At 35.8% G+C, this 19,345-nt stretch overlaps 1 protein-coding gene across 4 annotated transcripts in view; it reads right to left on the bottom strand.

Annotated features, from left to right (window-relative positions):
* The window catches only part of LOC120624073 (protein sprouty), a 62,134-nt gene that overhangs the window by 23,535 nt on the left and 19,254 nt on the right, over window positions 1-19,345 (bottom strand). For all 4 annotated transcript variants that reach the window (XM_039890404.1, XM_039890405.1, XM_039890408.1 and 1 more), the window contains exon 3: window positions 5,109-5,133. The gene's annotated coding sequence lies outside the window, so the exon portion shown is untranslated. The remainder of the gene's footprint in view (window positions 1-5,108; window positions 5,134-19,345) is intronic.

The following is a 19,345-nucleotide window of genomic DNA, read 5'->3' as shown; positions in this document are numbered from 1 at the left end:
ATCCTCGTAATATTAAGAAAAAACTGAAGTCCTTCTTTTTAAGTCACTTACGATCATTTTTATACACAACATGTTGTGTATAAATTGGCAATAATGTTCTGTAGTTAACGTACCTAGACTTAATATTCTTTTAGCATATATTACAAACCTGGGTGGTTTTCTGATGCTAGCTACAAGTATTTTTTTTGTAAACTTTATGTAAATAAATAAATAAATAATTTTCACCATCATCATCAAAAGTCGTATAACAGTCCACTTCTGGACTAAAGTCCTCTCTCAAGAGGAGGGCTAATCACCACCAATGCAGTTGATGGTAGTCACTACTATCATTAACTGCGATCACCAACCCTGCCCTGCGGACACCGCCGCGTCTGTTTTGTGGTGTACAGAGGACACCGCTGCCCGTTCTCGCCTCGTACGACTCCCGCCGAAAGAACAACTGTATTCTAATCTTCCGTCACCACACGGCGATTTGCACCATGTACATGTTCAATTTTCTATTCCAGCATGTACAGATAGTGTTTAATATTATCACTATAACACTCTGTTTGGAGAAATGATTATAATTACAAGTTCCTATTGAATATATCAGTTATCATATAAAGTAACTGAAAAAAAATAATGAAACCGAATATTTGTAGTGAAGTCACATCACGTTTACACATTACAAAATATTTATTTTTAAATATAAAAACAAGGTTTACTATGACCCACAAATATTTGAATACATAAAGGTAAAAGGTCCTAACTTGCCCTTAGTGTGGGTGAATATGTGACTCCTAACTAGTTATTACTGTATTTAGGATCCATTTTTTATGTCATGTTTTAATATTCTCATAATTTTGGCAAAACACTGCCATTTTGAATATTCTGATTTTTCTAGGCTCATACATCAAATACATACATCATAGGTCAAAACCCACAGGAATCTAAAACTTCAAATATTTTTTAATTCCAAATTCTAATCTTTATTTGCGTGATTTGCATATAACAAATATGATCTTATAATAAAACATAACAAGTTCCGTGCTACAATCTGCCATTCTATGGCATGCAAATTATAACACCTTAATTATAAATATATTTTTCCATTTTATATAAAATGTCAGAAAATTATGGTATCAAAATTGTAAAATTAAATAGCAATGTCAACTTAAAATTAAATAATATAAAGTAAACCAAAATATAAACCTATAAACACAATTATCCACTATAAGTTAGCCTTTGACTGCAATATCACCTGTAGTCTAAGATGGTCTAATCCGTTAGGGGTATAGCTGTTATATAAATCTCATACTAGTTAGTCATCGTTTTCTAGGCAGCACCTTACCTTAGCTTAGTGGCACGTCTTTGTCGATAGAGTGAAAACTAGCCACAGCTGAAGTCCCCAGACCGGAGAAAATTCATATAAACTCCATTACAAATTGCCCCTAACGGTGATCGATCCTGGATCCTTCCCTCAAAAGACAACCATTGCGCTGGGAAAATTTATGATTATGTGACTACTGTACGTATAAGTTATAAAACGTGTTTCACAATATCGGTTGGTGTCGGTGTAAAGCATCAAATAGCTTGTTGCGCATATTAATTTCCTTTAAACTATAATAACATAATATTACAGTCAGCGTTTGTTTTTTCGTTGTAGCCGTGCGTGATAGTATTCGTGTAATCAATTTCTTCTACGAACATAATACCATCAACGTGGTATTAAATAACCCTTTTCGGCTCTTCGGTTTACGTTCCCACAGATTAAAACTGTTCTTGGCAACTGTGGTTGCTAATAAACTCTAAGAAGGCCTAATTTTGCATGGGAATTCTAATTTTATTGTTTCCAAAAATACCCTATTATTTACGTAACTATAAGAGAACGCTAATAATCTGTACTAATCATACGGGTAATGTTTTTTTTGGCATGTTACCTCTCAAATATTAAGGAAGGCGTATCAAATGCCAAAATAGGCAATGAAATGAAGTACATTTATCGACAAGAATATTATTTAAGAAAAACTTAAATACTGTGAATTTCTTGTGGTTGTTTTTGTCGTATAAGCTAAACCAGCGGTTACAAAGTAACTGGACATGAAAAAATAGGATTCAATAAGTAGTAGATACGGTGGTTATAGAATGGTTATTCATTAAAAAACGCCCCCACTCTACTATTACCCACATAACTTGTAATGCGGTGCATAAATTCTACATAATATTATATCCATAGATTCATACATATATATAGAAGGCATCCGTTGATAATCATAGAACGGGTGGCAACATGCTTTGTATGGAGAAGTGATTAGCGATTTATCATGTAAGGGCATAAACGCAATGCATGATGCGGACCGCATTGCGCTGTGGTACGCAAAATAATGGATCTGTAGGGCTATAATGCACGACACGAGACAATGATATCCACCCATTACCTCTTTTCATTATATCAACCCATTATTGACCCACTACAGGGTGTACTCCCAAACTGAGAAGGGCTGAGGCCGTAGTCCACCAGGCTGGACCAGTGCGGATCGATAGACTCCACGCGCCTTTAAGAATATTATGGAGAACTCTCAGGCATGCAGGTTTCCTAAAGATGTTTTTCTTCCCCGATGTTTTGGTTCCCCGCAAGTGGTGTTTTAATTGCTCATTAAAAAATGTACATAACTTAGTAAAGTAAAGCAGAAGTTCGAACCTCTAGGCTATCACCGCCTCCGCATTTAAAACAAACAAAAACGGATTCCATCCAACGCTGTATCGTAATGACAATGAATCTAGATTTTTGTCTATAATTAAATGTTATTTTGAATTGAACATCCTAGAAAATCTCTTACTCTATGGTCCTTCACTGCAGATCGTATCTGGGAACTTTTAAAATAGTTTAATTTAAAAAAAGCATGCAAGGAACAAGTTCTGCAAAATGCCGTAAATGTTAAGCGACTTGTGCCTGTAATTACACCGGCAACGACGCCCTTTAGACTAGAACACAGGAATACTGCTTGGCGGCAGAAATGAGCATGGCAGTAGCTCTGAGACCACTGGAACACAATTATTGTAATAGCAGACTTGGCACCCTGGTATATACGACCTAATAAAAAGCATGGCGGTTTTGCCGCAGTGCGCAATGCCCGCCGGCGGCTCGGCGGCTAGGTGCGGCGCCGTGGGCGAACCGCCGCCCACGCAGCGCCTGTGACACGCGGACACGCACATTCCGAGCCCACACCTGCACCTACCGGCACCGGTGTTGCCACATACGACCGACAAACAGTGTCGCTAGCCTTAGGGGTGCAAAGGGTCTGTCCCGTATACCCTATAGGCTAAGAAGTTTATGCTAAGTAAGTACCCCTCTACCAAAACTGCCACCTTTTATCTTTATTACTAGTTAGCCCTTAACTGCAATCTTACATGTGATGATGCAGTCTAAGTTGGTATGGCTGTTTTTCAAACCCATACACCCTAATTGAAACGCTTCATGGCTTGGCGGCACGACTTCCTACGAGACCAAACCAAAGAAAATTCAGAAATTATTGATTTCTCACACTGCCGTTGCCGGGGAGCTTGGGTGTGAATTGCTCTAGCTTCATAGCTAAATAATTTTACTGTGAGATGGTGATAACAAAAAAAAATTTAGCCGGCCAAGATCTTCGAATATAAGACCACAGCGCTCACCAATGAGCCAAGGAGGTCATCTAAAACCTTACTTGCACATAGTGTGCTATCAGACGAGTTCGAAAAGAGACGAGAGGAGTTGGACAAACATTTTAATGTCCATTCACTATCTTTGGGTTACCAGTAGCAACGTTTGAAGTCATTTGCTTACTTGGAATAGTAAGTAGTAAGTAATAATTCCTCATTAAAATGTTATTTTAATATTAGAAGGAGCATTTACTATTCTTAGCAGTAAATAGTATTTTCTTGCCATTATATTCAACTATATCTGATGATCAGATAAACTTATACCGAATAGGACCTTGGAATCATTAGATCAACGAGCTGATTTTTAGTTCGTTGTTTTATAAACTTTAAACTTTACCGGATGAGGGATGTGTTTGTCAGTCAAACGTCAATGCCGAATCGATATATTTTAAAGCAAATGACAGTAATAAATACCCACCCGATGTATCAGTAATGGTAGTTAATTATTCCAATCGCGTATTATGAAGCAATCTTTGATTAAATAAGTATCTGAGTTCCAGGACTACCATATATGTCTGGTAACCAATGTGTGAGCAAAATTAATATTTTTATAATTTAAAAATCCAACGTTTATTAGTAAGAGTTCATAATCGATTTGTTTTCTAATTCTATCAGTAATTTAGGATTTTACCGTCATATAAAAAAAAAAAAAAAAGCCTTTTATTTCTTCATACATTTACATAGTTTCATATTTATCCCTAATTTTAAGTATATAAAGTGAAAAAAAAAAAAAAAACCGTCGATTACCGTCATTTACCGTCATATTAAAGCGTCAACAGATACACATTACGAGTTGGAACGGTAAGCTAAAGTGTCAGAATAAGTTTCAAAGTAAGATAAATCCATCTGCACTCTACAGTCAACCATTCCGATGGAACGTTTGTTAAGTAAAATATAAAATCAAGTAAAACAATACAATAAAGGGAAAAGGGCTACACAATACGTTGAAAAATGTTTGAGTTTTCACTGTTACTTCAGGCTAAAATTGAACTTTCCAGCCTAAATTCCAGTCAGCGCTGTTGACGGACCGTTATTAAATAAAATTCATATGAACGCAACTTGCGAATCAAAAACGTGTAACCTAATAAAATGATACCTACCAGATAACTATAATAATAATTCAATGTAACAAAATTAAAAAATAAATATAAAAGATAAAATCGTCTTATTATAATGATGTTTTGTGTCGTTTCTGTTTAATAAAGAATACATAACTAAAGTCGCTAGTCAAACGCTAGTAGAAAACGCTAGTCTTCCAACGTACATTTAAAAATACTGCCTTTAAAGCGACTTCGTATTAAAAGATCCCCTATAGTGGCTTTTCTGAGGCTTTCTACCTTCCTGGTTAGGCATATCTAAATGCCAAAAAGCAAAATGAAAAGAGAATATTTAGTTTTTTAATGTGGAAATATTATAGGTATACTTACATTTTTCTCAGGGACCGGCACGGACCTGTGACAAATAAATTAACTTTTCACTTCTTTAAGAAATCACGAAAATAAAGGATACTTTTGAAACAAACACATCTACATCAAGCCACAAAGTAAGCGTACCTTTTGTTATGGGTACTAAGATGACTGATAATTTTTTTCTAGGAATAACATACGTAAATACTTAGAATATACATATAAACACACAGACACTGAAAAACAGTCATGCTCATCACACAAACATTTTACAGTAGTGGGAATCGAACCCACGGCTTTTGGCTCAGAAAGTAGGGTCGCTGCAAACTGCGCCAATTGGCCGTCAAAAATATCGATGTTGGTCAACTGCGCCATTTTCATGAATCTAAAAGAAGTACTGTTTGCCCTAAAGTGCACCACCCGGCACGCTACACGTTGCAACGAGGTTCAGTAGAATAAGGGACGATTATTATTATGCAAAATAATAACAAAAATAATATATAACCAGAAAACAAGGTAATGTGAAATTGTTATGAAGTTTTGACAGTTGTTATATACGAAATCCGTGAAACTAATTCCTCAGTACGTTAAGTTATGTCATATCTCACGAGCTAGAAATAATAATGGAAAATTGCAAATTTTTGATGGTGGAACAGAGCAGTTACTTTAAAATCTGCTTTCCGAACCGGTCGTAGAGTCACTAAATTTCAAAAGAGTAATCATACAAATAAGCTTTAGCAGACAAATAAATCTGTCAACTAATTTAATTTAAAATTCTGCCTAAAACTTCGTTTATCTAAGGTCTAAACGATAAGTTTATTCTTCAGCTATTTACAGTCTGAAAAATAAGCACGTTTCTGTTTAAACAGAGTTATGCTACCATCTTAAACTGCATCATCACTTACAAGTACAACCAGGGCAACTTCAACTTGAAGGGCTAACTTGTATTGTATTTTTAAAAAAGTTGATACTGTAGAAATCACATGATACTAAGGAACAAATTATATACATGATACCTACGTCTGTCAATACAATCGAGGCAAGCAATTGTTTTCCCACGTAAGATGCGGATTGTAATCCGCACGTTTTGAGATAATAAACGTATACCAACTCATGTTAGGGCAATATGCTCTGTTAGTACGACTAAACGACTTGTATACGTATAACGTACCTATCTATGTAGAGAGAATATACAACTGGCCTCTGTACGTATGCTACAGCAATATTGCAAGTCCGTTTCAAAAAGGTCAACCTGTAGGTAGCGAGCAACAAAAACGTTTATTTGAAATAAAAATATTCATCATGAATGAATAAACAATTCCACGTTCATAGCGTTAATCAATGAGTTGCATGCAGGCAACAGTCCGAGTCGATGTCGAGCTCATTGATCGATCGACTCGATAGACACGCACACATGCGCGCGGTGTGTGTATACGGTGCGCACGCGCAAAGAGAACCGGATGGCGCACACTGCTGCGCGTGCATCTGTGTGCGCGCGTGAGCAAAGGATTTCCTACCGTCCCGCGCCTGCGCCCGCGCTTCCCCGCGCAGACCTGTTGCACTGCTACCGGAGTTACGCCGCATAGTTACCAGACTTGATATGCCTTCCCCCGCCCGCCCCGCGCCCCGCAGCCCCGTCCGCGCCCCTCGGCCGGGCCCACGCACACACCATCGCGTTCGAACACTTAATTATCATGGCGCACCATTCGTGAAATTGCTGCCGATCTCCTTAGCTCTCGTCGACGTCTTATATCAATCTAATATTATTTTATTACCGGTTGCAATTAAGTAAAAATATCGAACCCGTTCGATTCGTAGTCAGTCTAGAAGATGCAGCCGGATACGTGACATCATTCGATGCAAATTCTTTCTAAACCGATCCCCCGGTACAAGCAGCGCTAAGCGCTCTTTCCTCGCAGCTTTATGCTTTTAAATGCAAATGGGAGGGTATTTATGGCATCATTAATTTGTTTCTCGAGTGTCATTTAAGACGAACGCATTATAATATCTAATGACGTTTATAGCGTCTCATTCGATAGCACGTAATAATCCGTATACAGCGCGATAATAATCAGAATAAAATACACTACACTTAAATTAAAAAGCTAGAGAGGCAATAAATTGTTGTTTTAGGTACAGCCATCAGAAATTACATGAGGCTCTTGGGAAGATTTAAAGCACGGCCAGTATAGGTTGCAAGCCGCAAGTAATGAATAATGATTATCTCTTTTACAAGTTACCTATTAGCTCATTAATCAGCTGGCCCTAATGACCGGAAACAGGGGTCGCTGCTCATGTTTAGTTTTGTTTAGTAATTACATACACTTGATAGCGTTTGTTAGTTTTCGACATTAGAGGTAAATATAGATAGGCGATGCTGAGAAAAATTTGTTGACTACCACGTTATTGTATAACATCAGATTACAACCTTATTAATTTGATTGTTTTTTACGCCCGAAAAGTATGTTTATCTTTTATCCCATTGACGCATTAACTGTGTAGCAGAAATATAAAGACAAAGATCACATAATTCGAAATTTGAGATCAACTACCTCAGTGGTAGTCTGGTACTCTGGTACAGGTTAGTCAATCATTCTTTTAACATTCTATTATAACCCGATTAATTCTGTAGCACAGGTATAGTAACTAAATCTACTTTAATGATCTGGATCTGGGATTACAGTAAGTATCGTCGTGGATCTAACGTAAGAACCTCTTATTTAATACTATCTGAGGGGATAAGTACTTTAATAATATTGTGAAATAAAGGAATAGCCAAGGTAGAAGCAGCAGGAGTTTAAAATCTTAACGTCGGGGATAATTTTATGAACATGAACCGTTAGCAAAAAGCTACTGAATCAGGCAACTGGTGTTCTTCCTAATGAATCGGTGTAAGTTTATGCAACTTCTAGATCTATAACTTTCTGCCAAGCAATTTAATTCAATTTGAGTTGTAACTTTTAACCAGCTGCGGAATGTAACTATGCGTATAATAAATGAGTTGACCAAGCGACACCAACGGCCCAATTGCCTCGAACTCTAAGCTCGGTGAAAAAAACAGGTAGCGCCGTCCCGCCGTATCGATCTTTATGTTATTTTTTTTATTTATCTTTTTTATCTGGGCCTCCGCTCCGAGACTCGGCCCGAACGGAAGTTGTAACGATTTTTAATCGCACCAAGTATCTCGGCCGGCCGGTTCGTACGCCCGCTTTGGACAACAAGTTTATAAATACTAGCTTCTGACTGCGGTTTCGCCCGTGTGTACTGTAGCCGACGAATATTATAAATGCGAAAGTGGCTGCGTGAGAGAAAGACAAACAGCTTAAACTCAACGTCGCATTTTTATAGGTTTTTCGCGATAATAAGAACTAACTATTCTAAGTTACCTACTCGAGAAAAAAGATACTTACCACAACCAATTCGTTTAGTAATTTAAGTAGAAAGGGGAAACACAAATAGCATGCATTTTTCCGGAATAGAAACACACCTATGCCTTTCCCCAGATCATAAACACAAAACAGGTCAAAAAGCAATAAATAAACGTTTGCAATTACAATAGGTACTAGGGATGTAGTAGGGAGTAGGGAGTAGGGACTAGATAGTAACTTCGGCTTCGCACGCGTTGAAGTCCAATTATGTATGTAGAGACTGTTAATGAAATATTTTATACTCTTCTGGTCCTTTTTCCACCGTTGCGGTTGAGTTGTAAGTAAATTGTAAAATAAGATTATATATAAATATATAAACAATTAAACTTACTTACATGGATTATTTTTATTTGAGCGTTCTTTGATGAGTATCATATGATTTCAGCAGTTTAAAAAATTTGTTATACTGTTTGTATAGACTATTTATAAAATCCTACGATTCTTAGGAGTAGAAACATAGGAGGGCGATGCGACGCGGTGGGTCGTAGTAAAAAAACGTTAAAATACCTTCCTATATAACCTTCCTAAAATAGCTACTGATAAAAGTTGTATAGCTGGTGATTAGTTAAACATTGTTTTCTCTCTACCTGTCATCTATCGTAACTTGTCATAATAGTCAAAGTCAAAGCCAAAAATTGTATTTGGGAAACCATCTTTAAATGAATATATATGTATAAAATGAATATATATGTAATATGTTTTATATATATATATATATATAAAACATATATATATATATTTATATAAATTGTACCGCCTATAATATGAACAAACGAAAACACCCTCTTTATAATTTTGTTAAGGTAATGTTTACATAACTATCTATAGTTTATTATAGGTGAAAAGTGATGTATTTTTTTATTGTAAGCAACCACCGGAAACGGGCAGAGATCGTCGCGATATAGAACACATATCTTCCATTACGTCCCAGCTCGTGAGGACGGTAAGTGGAGATAAGGCCCTGGGACAACTGGCTGGATACGAGGAAACAATATCGACCGTCGCAATTAATGAGATATAATCTCCTGGTACTACACCAGTCCATTAATTATTTACGTATATGCCAGCCAGAATACCTCTGAATTCTGAGACCCTAGTATTATTTATCACAGCGAGATCGTTATATGCCCAGTTTCGATTACAGTATGCAACGTTGTAATTTGCAATTTTTTTCATTAATTCAATTTGATATTTTTACTAAAAAAAAAAAAATTAACCTACACATCACTATAATGATTTTTCTTTTATTTTATCCCAATATTTTTTATAAACAGCTAAGTATATGAAACGTGTGAACGAACTTTGTGATTTTGTTCTGTAGAGATAATTTGACTGAAGCGTCTGAAGCGGACGGACAAATATTTAGTCAGAAATATGCTCAAAAATGGCAAACATTTTTTCGCTGTTAAGAACTGCATGGCATATTAATAGTTTAGGTTCTTTCAAAATCTTTTAGTAGCACTCATCATCTCAACAAACTTAACTTTGGAATAAAGTAAATCTGTCAAATTTCAATTAGACCTTCGGCAAAGTTATGAGTGTTGAAAATTACTTGCTTAAACGGTGAAGGAAAACATTGTGAGGAATCCCGCATGCCTGAAAGTTCTCCATAATGTTTTTTTGTTTTCTTTTATACTTAATAGACTTGCGCTTGACAACTATCATGCCTGATGTAAAGCAATTATGCGGTCTATGCTGGGGCGCGCTTGCCTAGAAAATTCCTATTCACTCTTGCCTTGAAAGCATTCAAGTTGTATGAATCAGGTAACACCGAATCCGGAAAAGTGTTCCAAACTTTAGCAGTCCGTATCAGAAACGCAAATGAAAAGCGCTTCGTGCCTGTATGTCAACCATAAGGATGCCACCGTTCACGGCGTCTCGCTGGTCTGTGGAAGAATGGCATGTGGAATCTACCAATCCGCATTTGGCCAGCGTGGTAGACTACGATCTAAACCATACTATGTCGTTTATCAAGTGTTTAGCATACTTAACTATAGACCTCGTAGTACTAAATTTATTATTATTAAACTATTTCTAATTCAATGCGGCCCCTATCATTTTCTACCTATCCGTCTAACTTTATATGCAAATAAATAAATTGAATTCAATTTCTGAAATGACTAACTGCTATGGTACATATATATACCTACATATGTGTATGTATTATGAAGTAGTAGCCATAGCTTTTTCGTTTACATTTATAATACTGGGAAGCATTATTTTAGTTTTAATGGCTTTTCTAGCCAATGCAGTGGTAGACGGACTTGATGGTTTCATTGATGGCTATATCAAGCGGTCTGAGGTCGTACATGTAGGAGCAATGTCAGGTCGGATCGGCCGTCGGTGTAAGACAGAGTTGTGAATTGCGACGATGTATTTTAGTAACATTTTTCTGCCAATAGTGAGGCGTGGGTGCGATAATGGCCCAAAATATCCACATTCTCAACGCCCACCCACACCATCGAGAATATTACTCCACAGATAAATAATTGTTAATCTTAACTGTCTTACTCTTAGTCCCTTAGCAGGTACATTATATGAAAAATGTGTAGGTACATGGTAGTGATATAATGGCAATAACCATAGTCATAAACTTAAAACTAAAACTATAAGGGTTCCAAACGCGCTCAGGTCAGGATACCAGGGTGTTCTTTTTGTTATTACAATGTAATTAGGTATGTCATTGTAAATCATTAAACTTACCTATCAATTCCAGTTTCTTCTAAAACATAATATAAAAGTCATAATTATCGTATCTGCATGCCATCAGTGTAGCAATACGGAATACCTATGCTGATAACGATCGCAATAAAACAGAAACCGGACATCGGCGCGCTGTGAAAAATATTTACATTCCGTTTGAAAAATATGTTGAAATAGGCGAAAAAAAACGGGCACTCGTAAGCCATAACATTATGTAATCGGAAACGTTTCGAGGAAACGCTGATCTTTTCTGGGAAAAATACAAGGAAAACAACAAACAGATTGTAAAAAAACTATTTTTTTAATCTTTTCTAAATTGGCTCAGGTTTTTCATACCCCATCCATCATTATGGCTTCAACGTCATTATCATATCAATTCATTACCGTCCCACTACAGGGCACGGGTATCCTACTACAATGGTAATGGTGTAGGCCGCAATCCACCACCCAGTGCGGATGGTTTCCTCACGATATTTTTCGTTATATATATATATTTACCACGAGAACATAACTTAGAGAAAAGTTAGAGATGCGTGCTGGGATTCGAACTCAGCCCCCCGAAATTGAAAACGAATCCCTTATCACTAGGCACCTAGGTATATTAGTTGAGAATCTTAAGATAGCTAGGGCTCAACTCCTAGTGCAAGCTTCGAGCTCTGCTCAACCTCCGATAACTCTGATACAACTCCAGCTACAGTCCTATGTGGTTGCAGTAGATAAATTGCCTCGCTGGTTTAGTGGTTACCTACGAGGAGGTCGTGGGTGTGATTCCCGGGAGGCACCGAAAGTTACAAACGTAACTAGGATCTCTCAGTACGAGCAAGAAAACTTGAAAAGAAACTGTACTTCTCTCTGGTACTTAATTATCACTGAAATGTTGTATGATCAGCGTGGAACTAAGATAGTAATCCTTCTCTCCTACGAGAGGAGGCCTGTGTCCAGCTGTGGGATATTATTAGGCTAGACTTCATCTGACCCCTGAACTACCACTATGATAAAAAAAACATGTTGATCTCTTATTCAGTGGTAGCCGAATACAAATCTAGCATATACGAATAAGTGCATTTTCCCGGTTTAAGAGAAGTCAATCTGCTGACTATAATCAATCTCTGTGTGAAATTTCATTCAGATCTGTTCAGCCGTTCTGGCGTAATTTAGAAACAAACATCCATTTACCCGAACTCTCTCATTTATAATATTAGTAATGATAAAGAAGTAACAGTTTTCTCTCGTGGTTTCTCTTTTCTATCAGTCGAGCAAAGCGGTAGTCAAATTTGTCTTCTAATGCAAATATCTGCTGTTTACCTTCGTAATTATTTACGTCAAAAAGTCGAAAGAATTAAGTAAACTGTGAGTGAAAACGTAAGGGGCGGCGTTTTCAAAGGTTATAAAAATAGCTTGGCGCCGTCTGTAGCGACAGCGTGCAGGAGGATTCTGAACTAATCTGTGATTTTGTGTAGCCAATTAATTTATTAGCTATCGCTTTTTGAGGCGGGTTACGTCAGAATAATCCACAACCACAGATATCGACTGCCTTTTTCCTGTGGTTAACTTAGGCTGTTCAACAGGTCTCAGAACTAGTTGTTATTTACCAGTCAATATTGGTTAATAATCAGTTAAAAAATTGTTCTTTGATTTGCCAGTTAATTGATTGAACGTTTTCTATAGAACCGAAAATATAACCGGTATAGTTAAGCAAACTATTGTATATAAGGACTTTTTTTAATTCTCTTTTTCAAAAGTGGGTGCGGGTAGTGCGCGGCTTAATGTAACCAGCTAAATAAAGAAATCCGAAATCTAAACCGAAATGCTCCCGATACCAAGTTTCATAACCAAAGCCGGATTTTTTTTTCCGATTTTCAAGCCCTGACTCCACTAAGGCTAACGAGTGTTCTATCTCCTGATCGGGCCATATTTAAACCCAACCCAAAATCATCGAGGCAGTTAGTTAGTAGGCAGAAAAAAGAGAAAAAATATGAACTAGTTCTGTTCAGATACTTTAAATATGTTTAAATAAAATGCTTATTTTAATTAACGAACATTAGTAGCCAGTCTTTCTAACCCCTAGCCTACATCTCTATGTATAAAAACAAAAAAAAACTCTTCCTTCGGTTATATTTAAAAAACGTAAACTTCAACGTTAGCGAAGCTCCCGGCAGTGGGCACACGACGCATCGCTCTTACGGCCTATTCTCTAAGACTTAGGATACGTCGTTGAGTTCGCCATTGAAATGCATTATATATTTACCATATGTTTATATGGTAAATATATATATTTACCACTTAAACATATGGTATGATATAAGATTATAGATTAATTAAATCTAGTATGTTAGGAAAATGCTTACCCTTCTATTTTTAAAGTTATTTTCCAATCAAGGGGGTATCTTGCTAATGGTAATTGTAAATAGTTACTTCGAATTATCATGTTAGTGACCAACATCTGTTTGGAATACATTATCAAGAACAAGTTAAGCACATTTCTTTAATTACACCATTATTTCCCATTTCTCCCACTTAAGGTTGGATATGAAATGAAAAATTACTTGACCATTCCCTGCAAAATTAGTCCATCTACTTGAACAAACCGACATATATTTTTCTCAAAAATGAGTATATGGATTATGATTTCATATGAGCTGAATGAGGCAGCTTTTTCAGAAAGCAAATTAAGTACCTACTTATCATAATGTATATAGTAAATCGCAATCTTTTACATCTACGGGATTTTTTTAACTTTAATAAAAAGGCAAGACGCGAATTAACTCTCCGGCAAAATAACCTCGTAATCTTACGATGGATATCTGGGTTGAAGGCGAGGCTGTGAGTGTAGAGAATAGCCCGTCAGTACGGTGGAACCAGTTTGCTTTAATCATCATAATTGCGTCCCCCGTTAAGCCTATCCCGGATTCTAGCGACATAGCACATGTGTTCTCTATTTGGACCGAACCTTAAGACCATTCTTATTAAGCTCCCGTATAAATCATTATTAATTGAACGATTATACTTGTTATAGTAAAACTTAGATTAAATAATGCAGTAAAAAAGCTTTTAATTCTCCCAAGGTTTTTACTGATGATCTTTTTAAGCAACCTTTAAAGAAAAAAGTTACTTTATGTTGTTATATACTTGTGGTATTATCATTTGAATGTATTATTATTTCAAGTTTATGGAATGATGTGAAAAAGCTTCTAATAACCGCTGAGTTTTTAATGTGCGATGTTTTTAAATTAATTTAACTTCCTATTTTTTCTAACTTCCACTTTCATTGAAACAACCTTTTCATTTATTAAATAATACTATTGAATGTAAATAGAAAATACAACAAAAGCATTAAAATAAATAAAAACGACTAAAAAAAAAAGACATTTGTTTTATTAATTTGTTTAAATTATTTATTAATATTTTTTTAGCTTTAGGAGGACTTCGCAATTTTATAACTGCTTTTCAAAGTTACTAGCTGTTGCCCGCGACTTCGCTCACGTTTGGTTTTGTTTATAAAGCATATTAAGTATTGTATTCTTGTAAAGACAATAATCCGATGTAGTTTTAAAAAAAACTTTACTATAAAGAACTGTTTTGCCTAGGAGTCCTTGCATTTTTAAAACTCGCGATAACTTCGACATTAAATGTCCGATTGGAATGAATTAAAAAGTATTTAAATGCTATATAAGTTCACTTGATGATAAAACTTTTTATTTGATGATGAATTTCTTAATTACAAGGTAGATTGGAAGCAGCCAGCTTCGCTCTCATCTCCCGCAAGATAGAAAAATGATTGTAAATGTTCATGTTGGACCAGAGAATAACTACTGAGTTTCTTGCCGGCTCTTCTCGGTAGAATCTGCTTTCCGAACCGGTGGTAGAGTCACTACGAACAGACATTCTTGACGTTTCAAAAGTGCTTATATAGTAGCCCTACTTGAAATAAATGAATTTTGAATAAAAATTAATATGTAACCAACTTTCATATCTACCGGCGATTTGATAAAATTTTAGAACACAAAAGCTGCTATTTTGACTTAACTATGATTGTTAGATATAAATAAATAAATATACTACGACAATACACACACCGCCATCTAGTCCCAAAGTAAGCGTAACTTGTGTTATGGGTACTAAGATAACTGATGTATTAATATTTTTATAAATAATATATATAAATACTTATAATATACATATAAAAACCCAGACGTACCCACTGAAAAACATTCATGTTCATCACACAAACATTTTCCAGTTGTGGGACTCGAACCCACAGCCTTAGACTCAGAAAGCAGGGTCGCTGCCTACTGCGCCAATCGACCGTCGATAGGAATCTATATATTCCCTTTGGACTTTTTTGTAGGTAATAATGAGTTCTTTAATCGTATACTACATCATTTTTATGTATCATAAATTTTTTCAGCGAACGCCAAGTAATGAAATTTATAGAAAAAAATGTAGCCTATGTTACTTCGTGATAGTATAGCTTTCTTTGGCGAAGATAGTTGAATACAAACAAGCAAAAAAACTTTCCTTTATTTGACTTCTATAATTATTCTTTTTTTGACTCTTAAATAGATTATTCTGGCCGGTTTAGTTTTCGTATCAAATAAAATTTTTGAATATTACCACATTATACCTACCTATTATTATTTAGGAATAATTCGCAGTACTCTACCCATAAAGCGCGTCGAAATCGTTCCTTGATAAGGTGACACAATGCGTTATCTGTGTAGTAGCGACAAGAAAAAAATAGTCAACATACACCAAGGCCATCCTTACGCGGAACTCTCAATACTACAAATGGTAACCACAAAAAAGCGAGTCCCTCAGTGAATTGCGTGAAACGGAAAACCGTTTCGTGCTGATGTAAACTTTTTGATACGTAGAAGAGATATAATCTAGACAGGTCGCAATGGAGAAGTGTTATGTCTGCCCTTTGCCCCAAAGGGGGGACGTGGGGCGCAAAGAGAAAGAGAGAGAAGAGATATGGTTCACAAAGCGTGATTGTTTCTGATCGGTAAAGTTTAAAGAAATACGTTGGGTTTTTTTTAAGAAACTGAGGTATATATATTTTTTAATAGAATCCCTAATGAGTGTATTGCCGGTTTCTTCTCGGCAGAATTTTCCTTTCAAACCGTTGGTAGTGTCACTACGAAACAGGCAGTGTAAAGTGGTATTTTTTATACTACTTACTTGAAATAAACTAATTTTAATTTTAGCTAGCTGCATTCCGCGGGTGTGAAGTGAGGGCGTCTTCTCTGTTTTTCGACAGAATGCACTGCATGCAATAATGGCTGAATGAATAATCTGTATTTTCTTAATTCTGTGGCCAATGAGTTTGATTAAAGAGACGAACGTCTCCGGAAGGTCGAAATTGATGTCATGCGGATATTCTGAAAAACTTTGCGATTAAAATGGGGTTTACAACCTTACCCCAACCCTTTGAACTAAAAGGTGCCAGAACTCCACAAAATAAAACATTCCTAGGCTTGTCGTCGGTCAAGCGATTTGGAGCTTTGAAAGCCATTTCTTGATGTGGAACTGATGGCTTCTATTTAAACTTGGATCACGCTTAAGTTTGCAGTTCGGAATAGATCTAAACAAGCAAACCGGTCGGTCATACAAAATATGCCAAAACCAAAACAAGTCTGTCTTCAAGATTGAAAACGACCCCACGTCTTAATAAGGCCAAGAAGAAGAAGATACTGAACCCTTTATATTGAAGATCGACTGTCACTTAAATCCTATCAAATACCGATGTACATGAGAGTTGAGCAATGTCAAATAAGTTACTGGGGACACTTTAAGGGCAAGCCAAAGATTTTTACGATCTGATAACGGGATACCTATTTACCTAATATTGAAAATGCTATTTTAATAAAATGGAAACATTTTATTAAAATAAATCTTTAAATCTTAATATGAATTTAGTAGTATTAACCTTTTTCGTACGTTTCACTGTACATATGGATAGCATTACTAAACTGAATCTTTCATCTAAAGATTTTGGTTTAAATTGATGTTTTCACTTTTTCCATTTGCATCCAGGAATATACTTTTATTGCACACCACAAAATGTACAAAAAAAAAAGTATACTTAACAAATATTTGGCGCCCTTAAGAATGTAAACTTCTCTTTCGGTATTTAAAAATAATCTTATGACAGCCCACTTTCATTGGGGCTTCAAAAACAACAACAGTGTGCTAATGACCAAGTATCAAATACAGACGGCGAAGAGACGGCCCGCGGTCTCACTCGCCAGTAAACAGGAAGTGTATGCGAGTTGGCAACTCCTCAACAACACGAGCTTGCATCGGTGTCGATAGCTACTTATTGTGCACAGGGAATTACTGATCACATCTATATGTCAATAGTTAAATATATTATCTAAACTAGAACAACTTTGGGTAGTGGTGGATTACACCAATTCGTACTAAGCCATTGTGGTGGACTACGGTCTTAACTCAGTGTAAAAGGAGACAGCATAGTAGCATATCAATTAACACAATATCTTTTGCAAAAACAAAACATTTGAACACGGATGCAGGGAGCGTGTGTTTATCATTTTTATTTATTTTTTCTGTTTAAACGCTGTAACATATTATTATATATATAAATATACAATATTTTTGTTTTAATTATATAATACTTTTAAATTAGACTATTTTATAGCATATCCAAAGTTATTAAGCGTTGCTCTGTCAGTGCCTGCCGCGCCGTCCGAACATCACGTCTGTCTTCAAGGAAGATCAGCGATGGGTCTTAACAGACACAGCAAACTAGCTGAGTGAAGACAATTTTGGGATCACACCGTACCGTAATTGTTGTTTAGACTATATGTTTTATTTTAATTTTAGTGTGTGTTCACCCAAATAAAAGATTTTCTTGTAGGCCGGTAATGGGTTTATGTCGTCCGCTGCGTTTTTTTTTTATTCTCCCGGCCTTAAAAGTGTCGTACTATGCAACTAATAGATAACTGAGTATTCAATGTTTAGTCAAAATCGGTTTAGCTTCAAACCAAACGATACAGTAGCTTACCTAGTTTGTATTTTTTAAATCCCTTAGGAAGTAGGAGGAAATTTAACAAACAAGCAAACATACACGTACCTAAATAGAGCTGCTCCGCAAAGTCACACTGCCCCGTTACATATGCAATAGCTTCTCTTTTGAAGTAAAACTTCTTTAGGCGCAACTAGGGAGTAACTGCGATTTTTTTCTCTGTGTAGTTTCCGCTACTTAAAAATAATAATTTGGATAGGTCGTAAGTATTTGTCATATACTCCGCGCTTCTTGACTTATACGCCAGCTAGCGGCAAATATCATAATCAATTAGGATTATTTATTTCCAATATTTTCAAACGGATAAATTGGGAATAAAACAATTAAAAAAATATATAAATTGCAAAGTTTTTTGAAAATCTCTAAATATACTTTTTTATTCATTACTTTTGTAATAAATAAATTATTAACAAATTTTCTGACGATTGCGACATTCTATAGTATTCAATCACAAGGTGATATTGGCCTGTGCTGATTTAACCTTAAATTTTCTACTCTCAATAATTTATTATATTTTACAAATGAAAGTGATATTAATGAATTATAATAAATAGAATATAAAATGAAATAGTGAATATTAAATGAAATGGCAGGAACATTTTACTCTTTCATCAATAAATAATAATAAAAGTTTTACTTCAATCGCCCGTAAAGATTATACGCACACACTTTTTTTTTAAAGTTTGAAGAGATGTTTACCACACGCAAATTAGCTCGATAGTGAAAAACAAAGTTTATCTCCTATCGAGCACAGATGGTAAACAGGAAACGTATGCGAATTGGCATCGCGTCAAGTTCTTTAACACCACGTGCTTGACACAGCTATGACAAGAGATTGTGTAGCGTTTTAATTATTATTTATCCAATCTACATTTTTACTTAGTTATTGATATTATGAATGCAAAAGTTTGGATGGATTCAGTAGCGCCAGAGCGGCTGAACAGGTCTCGATGGAAGGCACAAACATAGTTAATAAAAAACAGCATAAATACTGACCTAGGTGCTATTCAAACTCAAATTCAAAAATGTTTTATTCATGTAGACCTTGTCACAGGCACTTATGAAGCGTTCATACATTT

This window comes from Pararge aegeria, chromosome 5 (assembly GCF_905163445.1).
Source record: "Pararge aegeria chromosome 5, ilParAegt1.1, whole genome shotgun sequence".
Lineage (NCBI taxonomy): Eukaryota > Metazoa > Arthropoda > Insecta > Lepidoptera > Nymphalidae > Pararge > Pararge aegeria.
The sequence above is the reverse complement of the archived record's forward strand: the minus strand, read 5'-3'. Positions and strand labels throughout refer to the sequence as shown.